At 42.9% G+C, this 10,978-nt stretch overlaps 1 pseudogene; it reads right to left on the bottom strand.

Annotated features, from left to right (window-relative positions):
* Positions 1 to 768: 768 nt before the first annotated feature.
* On the bottom strand, positions 769 to 1,422 carry LOC127770130 (uncharacterized; annotated as a pseudogene).
* Between the last annotated feature and the right edge of the window lie 9,556 nt (positions 1,423 to 10,978).

The following is a 10,978-nucleotide window of genomic DNA, read 5'->3' as shown; positions in this document are numbered from 1 at the left end:
CAAAGTGAGTTTCTTTTGTACTCCCTCCATCCCATAATATAATGCATGCACGCATTTCAAGATTCAAACTTTGACCAACACTTAGTATAATATGAAATGGATTTTATTAGTTAAAAATTATATCAGTAGATTGACATTTAAATTTACTTTCATATGGTTATAATTTTGTTGCTACAAATCTTATAGTATATGAGAAATTATAAGTTAAAGGTTAGTTTGTTGGCCATGCCAACTTTAACCACGCCTTATATTATAGGAGAGAGGGAATACTTACTACACCGGACCAGGTCATCTGTGACGGGTCCAAACCCTCACCTTTGACGGGTTTGTCCCTTGGTCACAGATTTGTGATCATTGATGACTTAACCTCACCTGTGACGGTTGAAGGTCCGTCAGTGGTGAGAGACACCTGTGACGGGTTGCAATTAGCAAACCATTAGTGGTGAGAGATATTTCTGACGAGTTATAATTAGAACCCATCACAGATGATGCCACCTCAAACGAGTTAAAGCAGTCAACCCGTCACAGGTGTGAAAAATCAACCCAAAAAAAAATACCTTCCTGCAACAATGATTTACAGATCCACGCTGAACAATCCAGAACAATTTAGACTACATTTCTGATCCAAGAACTTACAAGGTTGATGTTACAATGAACATAAAAACAAACTAGTGCAACTGCAAACTACTTGAGAACTACAATGTACACCACCTTCAAGAAAAACAAGACACCTCATGCGGCTTCAACAAACAAATCAGTGGCAACACATCAGTCATCCACCCCTGCGATTAATCTCCAGTGGCAACACATCATGCGGCTTCAATAAGAACACACCGGAATTAAAAACTTGGCACCGATAACTTGCAAGATCTAAAATCAAATCACAAGAATAAAAAACACATACAAACACATGCTCGAAGATGGAGGAGGTGGCGAGGACCGGTGCTCACAGGAGGATGTGGACACTAAGGCAGTCGCCGCTCGGGGATAAAGGAGGCGGCTAGCCATTGGAGGTGGCTGCTCAATGATGGAGGAGGAGCCGGATCTGGTTTCCCCCGACCTGGATCTGGGATCCCCTAACTTGCCCTTGGAGGAGGCGGCTAGCCCTTGGAGGAGCCGGATCTGGTGATGGAGGAGGCGGCTAGCCCTTTTTTTTTGCGGGGAAAGGAGGCGGCTAGCCCTTGGAGGAGCTAGATCCAGTGTTGGAGAGGACGGATCTGGCATCCCTTATCTCGCAGACGTTCCTGCCGGGCCTCGGCTTGCCGATGGACTTGACGAGGTGGCTGCAGCGGCCGCCGATCCTGCGCGAACTGCCTGACGAGGTGGCTGCAGTGGCCGCCGGATCTCGCCACGCCAACGCTCGGGGACGGGACGCCGACACCCGGCCACATCTAGCCACATCTGGCCGGCACCCAGCGGCATCTGGCCGCACGGCCGAGGAAGAAGGGAGAAAGAGGGAGAGGCGGAAGAAGAAGGGAGAGCCGAAGAAGAAGGGAGGCGAAAGAAAAAAGGATAAGACCGATGGGCGTGGGTTCGGAGCCGGGAGGAGGTTATGACGGCGATTTTTTTTAATCATCTTTGACTGCACACAAATATTTGGCCCGTCACAGGTGACTTTACCTCACCTTTGACGGGTTCCGTTTTTGGCCCGTCACAGGTGACTAGTTAACTGTGACGGGCCATATATTTCTAGCCCGTTAGAGGTGACTTTACCTCAGCTTTGACAGGTTCCATTTTTGACCCGTCATAGGTGACTAATTACCTATGACGGGTCGCCGCTGGATGGCTCACCAATGACGGCATCTCATAGGATCCGTCAAAGGTGACCCTCATCACTGACCAACACTTATGCCCATCACAGATATATTGTCACAGGTGTGAGGATCTGGCGTAGTACTGGTGACCATCATGTCATCCAAACATATAGGCACGCGAAAGTTTAAAAGTGCATGGTGCTGATTTTGAGACTGTCACAATTATTCAGTGTTGAGAAATATTTATTTTCTTTTCGAATACAAAAGCGGTACTATTAGATGCACGTTTTTAAGTGCTTTCATATGAGGTCATAGCTTCTAGTAAAACAAAATATGACACAACAAAATGTGAACATACGGCATTTTCTAATGACTGTTATCTCTTAAAATGGAGTTGTTTGTCCTCCCTCCATTTGATGTTGTACGTACGCTCTCCCGGGAGAAGAAAAAAAAAAAGGAAAAGCGGTTGCTAATTCAAAGACAATCGCATGCTTTAGGATAGATCCATACCTAGCCCATTCCCAGCGCGCGGTCTGGACCCGTTATAATGCACATGCACAGCATAATATTAATAAGATGAGTACATATATTATTACTGGAAGAAAGAGTGACGAACTTCTTGCCCATATTCTTAATTAAGTTTAGGTTTTTATGTCTCTTTCTTGATAATAGACTTATAGTGACTAGTTTCTTTTGTACCTAAATGTTGACCATACAAATATATTGTAAGATCAATGTGTGTTTTGATTCTTATTCTGTGATGAACAATTGGCATCTGTGATTATTGGTTTTGATATTTAGAGATTATCGTCGAAGTGGTTTTTGGAGATAATCAATTTTCAAGTGATCGTCGGATTCACTGTTATTTTATGTGTCCGGTCCGACCAGGTGGAGGTTGCCGGTCAGACCGGTGCTATGTGTGCGATCAGACCGGCCAGGCCCACGGTCTGACCGGCCTACGCTGTGTCGGTTTCGGTTTCGGGTTGTTTCTTTGGATATCCGTGATTGTTTCATGGTTATGGTTTCTAGATGGATACTATACGTATGTAATACTGTTGTTTGCTACTAATGAGTCAAGTTGGGGATAGCTTGGTCTCGGAATATGGTTTCTTTGTTTGTTTCATGTGTAGGTGACTCGATGCCTCGGGAGAGTATTTGCGGTGATGGACCGGGAGTCAGCTTGGTGGTAAGACGATGTCCGTGGTGGTCAGATATCATGCGGGATACTAAGGCTAGAGTTAATGCACGTGGTTGATGGAGATTCCATATGGCATACGATGGAGGTGTTGTCTGCGTATGGGATGCGGAGTCGAATTTGGAAGGAGTCCAAATTTGGTACGATTGGTTATGTAAAGTTTCTTTCTTGTACTAGAGGGTTTTCTAAGGTGTTTAGGATATCTAGTATGAGTTTGGTTCGTGGCTTTAGGCTGCCTACCTCATGTATAAATAGAGGGGGAGCGTGAGGCTTCCCGGTATCGCTTTGTATCGCTTTTGTGTCACGCCCGGAATTTCTATCCAAAATTCCAAACGCTTACATGTGTGTGAACCCTCGTCTAGGAATCAGCCGAGGCATACAATAACAAATTGATAATAGAGTACAATTATCACTCTAATTAATAAGCGAATAAAATGTCATTACAGAGGTAGATAGTTCCTCTCAATCAATAAAGATCTAAGCAGCGGAAAAATAAGATAAACGGCGCAGACGACTCCACTCCACAGGCAGCTTGACCAGGGTTACACCTAATCCTCCACACCATCAGCATCACTGTAGAATTCCTCCTCTGATGAATATTTCAAGGTGAGTATATGACATACTCAGCAAGCCACGCAACAAATATGCAAGTGCACAGGATAACAAAGGATGGCATAGTAGGGTTTCATTTGCATAAACAGCATTTAATAAACATTTCAGAATTTAATAAAATAGTTAAGTAATAATTAAACAATATTAAACCAACGCTATACAACATACCCTGTTGCATAGGCCCAACCATTCTGAACAACCATCCCGGCTGCACAGTTCTATCTCCAAACCAGGAATATACCATTCCAAACCAGGAGCTAATCAAATTATTACCAGTTATAGCATCTTTTATTATGGTGAGAAGTGTGAAACTAATCACGAAAGACATTGTTAGACCCACCCATAACCGCGGGCACGGCTATTCGAATAGTTTTACTCTGGCTAGAGGTGTACCACTGTACCCACAAGACACAGCCCCACGACATGTCACCATGCGCCTCGATACCACCACGGTACCTCGGAAAGGAGCTGTGACAGTACCCCTCACACAACACAATCCACCACAGCGCACCATTCCTGGATCATAATCACCCCCTTATAAACAAGGCATGGACTCCCCAGCGACCCCCGTGGGCTTATCTCCGCCACTTCTCAGTCTGGTGCTCCGCAATGAACAATGCTATACAAAAGGTAAAGCCGTTGCCCAAGCTGGCTTGTGGTTGGTACGGTTAATGTTTCACAACCGAAACTCGTGAATCGGTCCTTAATTGTCATGAGCACAACCATCAAAACCTTGTGCTCACAACCCACCTTTATCAAGTTTTAGTTGGCAATTTAATTAATTAACTAATCACGATTGACCATCGTGAGCTATCATTAAGCCATCATTAAATAATAGTGAATCACAAATTATCCCAATAGTGTGCTTATGTTTCTAAGCATGGCTAAGCAATCATATCTAATATCTAGCTGAACCAATATATATAAAGCTCAACTAGTCAAGTTATAATAACCCAAGGTATCAAGGAATAAAGTAATCAAGAACAAAAGGGCTATAACAAACAATAGGTTAATTCCACCCAATGACATTCGAAAATAAATGCAATAAGGTTGAATAGAAACAATAGCTTTAAACAGGATCAACATGCTTAAAGGATTGTTTGGGATCTGTGTGACTTGCCTTGCTGTCCTTGGAACTCCTCAAATTCTTCTCCTGTGAAAACGAACTCTCCGGAAACGTCGGAATCTAAACAGAAAAGAACAAAAACACCAAAACAACACATAAACAAGCATAAACAGTACATGTGGATATTTTTAACATGTAGATCTCAATTTTAGAAAAATTTAGAGACTTGAACCAACTAAATCCGAGCTAAGATGAATTAGTTATGAATTTTTAGAGATTAAATCGGATTAAAACACTTATATGGATTTTAATTGAATTATGACGCAATAATGAATTATTTTTGAAAAGGAAAAAGGGAATTATTGCGTCAGCGGCTAGGGTTAGCGGTGGACCGGGTGCACGGCGACGGTTCACGAGAACGGACGGCCGAGATCGATCCAACAAAAACGGATGGCCAAGATCCATCGGTCCACCGCGGCTCACGGATGAACGACGACGATGACGTCAGCGGTGACGTCACCACCGGCGGCGGCTCGGGCGTGCATGCTCGCCGGCGAACGATGGCACGACAGCGCGAACGGAGGGAACCAACACGTAGAGGGCAACGCGGCGAACTCACCGGTGACCAAATCAACGGACGGCGACGGCGTCGAGGAAGAAGCGGCGGCGACCTTCGGCTTGACGATGACGGCGGTGTTCCAGCGGTCGACAGCGACGGTGAAGGGGTGGACGAGGATGGCGACGCGACGGCGACCACGATGGCGACCTCCCCGAGCGACGGCGACGACTGGAGCGACGGCGGCGCACGGCTGGAGCGGCGGCGGCAACGGCGGCGCGAGGTCTCACGGGGCTAGGGCGCTAGGGACGACGAGAGACGAAGGCAAGGGTGGCGACGGGTAGCGGCGGGCTTGGGGGTCCTTTTATAGGGGCAAGGAGGCGGCGGCGAAGGCCCACGGCGACCGGCGACGCGAAGGAAAGTTTAGGGCTCGGAGGAGAGAGATCGGTCCGAATCGAACTCGAATCCACGGATTTCCAAACGAAATTAGCCGACGATTCCAAAAGAGAAAAGGTAGAGGAAATCCCGAAGATCATTTCCCCTCTACTGATTTCACCGGAGAAGGAAAGGCGCGAGCGAATTTGGAAGGAGACGACGGCGGCGCGGCGCTAGGGTTCGGGCGGCGGCCAGCCGGAGGTAGACGAAGACTGACAGGTGGGCCCTACCTGTCAGCGGCAGCGAGTGCGCGCGCGGGCGGCTCGGCTTGACTTGGGCCGACTTGGGCCGAGGAGGAGAGAGAGAGGTTTTGGGCCGACTTTCGGCCCAAAGCCAAAAGAAGACTTTTAAAAACCTTTTTCAATTTAAATTATTCATGAAATGCAATTCCATTTATTAAAAATACTTCCTTAGCTCAAATAAATCCCAGAAAAATCTAGGAATTAAAGAATTAAGCAACGTATTTAATGAAATTTTATCTGGCCCCATTTTATATTGGAATTTATTAATTAAAACTAGATCTTTTCTTCTAGGCTTTTAAAATAAATTCTAATAATTCCAGTTTAGACAACAATTTATATACTTAGGATTTTTAGGGTGTTACCTTTTTGAGAGCAATTGAGTTGCTAGTTTAGTTAGGGTTTCGAGTTTAGTTGAGATTTTTGTAAGGAGTGTTGTTGGTGCACTTTGTAAACACAAAGAGAAACAATAAAGTTGTCATCTACTTTGAGAGTTCTTCGATTTCTGTTTCTTCAGGTACGGCGGTCTAACCGGCGACATACCGGCGGTCAGACCGACGGCAAGCCGGTGGTCAGACCGGCGGCGTAAGGGCGGTCGGACCGTCAGCGGCTTCAGACGGTAGCAGGCAATCTCGGTGGGCTGACCGATCGATCTACATCGGTCAGACCGACGTTCATCAGGCGTTCAGACCGGCGTATCCACTTCGGTCAGACCGCGATCCGTCAAATTTGAGGGTAACTTTTATTTGCACTAAAAGTTTTTGTTTATGGGTATATCAACCATTCACCCTCCTTCTGGTTGGCTTAGTTCTTGTGATTCAATCCTACAAGTGGTATCAGAGCCAGGCTAGGTTAACATCTCTGGCCCGATGGACACGTGTGAAGGCCCGATGGACCGTGAGTGCCTGCGGGGCCCGTATACTTGATGGACCGTGGGCCGGTGGGGCCCGTATACGGTGAAGGGGCGGTGAAGAGGCTGAGGGACACCAATGTGTATCAGAGCCTTGTTTTCTTCTTTGGATTTTTATCGATCTAGAGTTTTTGCCATGGCTACTCCTGCTAGGTTTTCAACTAAGCCTCATGTTTTCGATGGAATGGATTTTTCTCATTGGTGTAGTAGGATGCAATCTTATATTATGGCTGAAGATTATGATATTTGGAGAAAAGTTTCTCATGCTTATGTGATTCCTGAAGCTATTAATACTGCTGCTGAAAAAACTGCTTTTGAACAAAATTGCAAAGCTCGCAACATTCTTTTGAGTGGTATTTCTCGTTCGGATTATGATCGTGTTGCTCATCTTCAAACTGCTCATGAGATTTGGGTTGCTTTGAGTAATTTTCATCAAGGAACAAATAACATTAAAGAGCTTCGTCGAGATCTTTTTAAAAAGGAGTACATTAAATTTGAGATGAAACCTGGAGAAGCTTTGGATGACTATCTTTCTAGATTTAATAAAATTTTGAGTGATCTTAGATCTGTTGATTCTTCTTATGATGCTAATTATCCACAATTTGAGATTTCTCGTCACTTTTTGAATGGTCTCGACATGTCTATTTGGGAGATGAAAGTTACATCTATTCAGGAGTCTGTTAACATGTCTACTTTTACTTTGGATTCACTTTATACAAAATTGAAAACACATGAGATGAATGTTCTTTCTCGCAAAGTTGATTCTAAATCGAGTGCTTTGGTTTCTTCTTCTTCCTCTTTGGATATTGATGCCTCTTCATCTAAGTCGTCTTTCCTTGTTGTTTTTAATGCCATGTCCGATGATCAACTCGAACAATTCGAGGAGGAGAACTTGATTTTGTTATCTAACAAATTTTCTCGAGCTATGAAAAATGTTAGGAACAGGAAAAGAGGTAAACCAAATCGTTGTTCTGAGTGTGGTGCACTTGATCATCTTCGTTTGCATTGTCCTAAGCTTGGGAGAGGCAAGAAGGAAGATGATGGTAGAGTCAAAGATGATGACGTGAACAAGAAGAAGAACATGAAGGAGAAAGAGAAGAAGAAGCATTGTATGCAGTGGTTAATCCAAGAACTCATAAAAGTTTTTGATGAATCGGAAGATGATGATGAGAGCAAAGGTAAGCAAGTTGTTGATCTAGCTTTTATTGCTCGTAATGCAAGTTCTGATGTTGTTGAATCTGATGATGATAATGAAGAAAAGCTTAGTTATGATCAATTAGAATATGCTGCTTACAAATTTGCTAAGAAACTTCAAACATGTTCTATTGAGCTTGATGAGAAGGATCATACTATTGAGATTCTTAATGCTGAAATTGCTAGATTAAATTCTTTGATTCCTAATGATGATAATTGTCAATCTTGTGAAGTTTTATTTTCTGAAATTAATGCTTTGCGAGATGTTAATTCTGTTAATTGCAAGAAATTGGAATTTGAGATTGAAAAATCTAAAAAGTTGGAGTCTTCTTTTGCTCTTGGATTTGCTTTACATGCTCGTGTTGTTGACGAGTTGATTTTGACAAAGAACGTTTTGAAAAAATACAAAGTTGCTTTTTGTGCAAGTACTTTGGTCAATGCTTCATGTGCAAATAAGGTAAAACAAAAGAATGGTGTTTTGATTTCTCAAGATTGTTCAAAGTGTGTTTTGAATGAGTTGAAGTTGAAAGATGCTTTAGGGCGTGTTAAACACATGGAAGAAATTGTTAAACAAGATGAGGTGTTTTCTTGCTGAACTTGTAGAAAACAAAAAGGTCTTTTGGATGCTTGCAAAAATTGTGTTATTCTTACTCAGGACGTTTCTTATTTGAAAAGTTCTTTGCAAAGATTTTCTGATGGTAAAAAGAACCTCAACATGGTTCTTGATCAATCTAAGGTTAGCACACACAATCGTGGTTTAGGTTTTGATCCTTATGCTCATCATGCTAGACATCCTCCTATTGTTTTGGGTGTTGCTAGGAGAGGTGAAATTTTAATTGAAACTGAGCCTAAGAACACTGTGTTTAAATTTGCTGGCACCATGTCTTCTTTGAATGCATCTTCTTCGAAATCAAATGTTGTGAATGCAAAACCTTCTGTTGTTGCAAAACCATTGATTTCAAAACCATCTACTTCACAAACTTGTCGTGAGAAGTACACTTGTTCTTTTTGTGGAAAAGATGGACATTTGGTTGGTTTTTGTTTTAGACTTGCCCATAAACAGAAAAAGGAAAGAGAAATTACTTTTGCAAAACGACGTTGGCAAAAATCAAGTTTTAATTTGAGGACCACGGTTAGACTGACACTGACCAGTTGTCACGCCCAGAATTTCTATCCAAAATTCCAAACGTTTACATGTGTGTTAAACCCTCGTCCAGGAATCAGCCGAGGCACACAATAACAAATTGATAATAGAGTACTCTTAAACAATTAATTAACATTTGCAAAATAGCAAATTATTACAGAGGTAGATAGTTCCTCTCAAAGAATAAAATTCTACGCAGCAAAAATAAAACAAACTACGGAACAGATATGGTCACTCCACTCCACAGGCAACTTAAGCCGGACCAAGCCTAGTCCTCCAGATCATCACCTTCACTGAAGTACTCCTCCTCTGATGAATGAATATTGCAAGAATGAGCATATGACATACTCAACAAGCCACACAGCAAATATGCAAGTGCACAGGGTAACAAAGGATGGCATAGTAAAGCTCATTTGCATAAACAACATTTAATAAATATTTTAGAGAATAGTAAAACAGTTGAATAATTAAGCAGTATTAAATAAATACTACACAACACACCCGTGTTGCATAGGCCCAACCTCATCTGAACAACCAACCCCGGTTGTACAAATCAAACATCCATACCAGGAATATACCATTCCAAACCAGGAGTCAAATTAATCATCATTAATGAATAGTGTGAGACTAATCACGAAAAACATTGTTAAACTCACCCATAACCGCGGGCACGGCTATTCGAATAGTTTTACTCTGATTAGAGGTGAACCACTGTACGCATAAGACACAGCTCCACAACTTGTCACCATGCGCCTCAGTACCACCACGATACCTTGGAAAGGAACTGTGACAATACCCCTCGCACAACACAACTCACCACAGTGCACCGCTCCTGGATCATAATCTCCCCCTCAAAACCAGAGGCAATGGACTCCCCAGCGACCCCCACGGACTTCTCGCCGCTTCACAGTCTGGCACACCATAATGAATCATGCTATACAAAAGATAAAGCCGTTGCCCACGCTGGATTGTGGTTGGCACGGTAAATGTTTCACAACAGTAGCTCGCGAACCGGTCCTTAATTGTCATTAGCATGACCTTCAAAACCATGTGCTCAAAACCCACCTTTAATCAAGTTTTAATTATCAATTAATTATCATAACACGATTAACCGTCGTGAGCTACCATTAAATATAACCACAATTAATAATGTAGTATGATTCATCCCATTAATAAGCTAATGTTTCTAAGCATGGCTAAGCAATTATACATATAGCATCTAGCTGAACCAATCCAATATATAAGGTCCAAGCTAATCAAATTATAACCCATAGGAAAATAAAGTCATCTTCGGCCATTAATTAATTAGGAAAGGCTCACCATCCAATGATATTCGAAAATAGTTCATAAGTTGAAATAAAATATTAGCTTCAAATGGGTTCAACATGCTCAAAGGGTTGTTTGGGATCTGTGTGACTTGCCTTGAGCTTCTACAAACACTTCCGAACCTTCCTCAACGAAAGCGCTCTCCTCCGGAACGTCGGAAACTAAAGCAAAAGAACAAAATCAACAAAACAGTACAAAAACAAGTACATGTGGATACTTTTAACATGTAGATCTTGATTTTAGAAAAATTTAGCAACTTGAATCACTCAAATCAGAGTTACGATGATTTAGTTATGAATTTCCGAAGTTTAATCGATTTACATCTAATAAAGAAAACTAAAAAGAAAAGGAATTATTACATCATGATGACGTCATCACCGCCGGCATGACAAGGGCGACGGCTCCACTGGCGTTAGAGGGGTCGGCTGGGCGAACGGAGGACATCTACACGTAGAGGACGACGACGTGAACTCACCGGTACAAGAAAACACGACGGACGACGGCGAACGGCGGCCGGCAGCGAGGTCCTAAAGCGGCGCGGCTCGGG

Source organism: Oryza glaberrima, chromosome 4 (assembly GCF_000147395.1).
Source record: "Oryza glaberrima chromosome 4, OglaRS2, whole genome shotgun sequence".
Taxonomy (NCBI): domain Eukaryota; kingdom Viridiplantae; phylum Streptophyta; class Magnoliopsida; order Poales; family Poaceae; genus Oryza; species Oryza glaberrima.
This window is presented reverse-complemented; position numbering and strand designations above follow the sequence as displayed.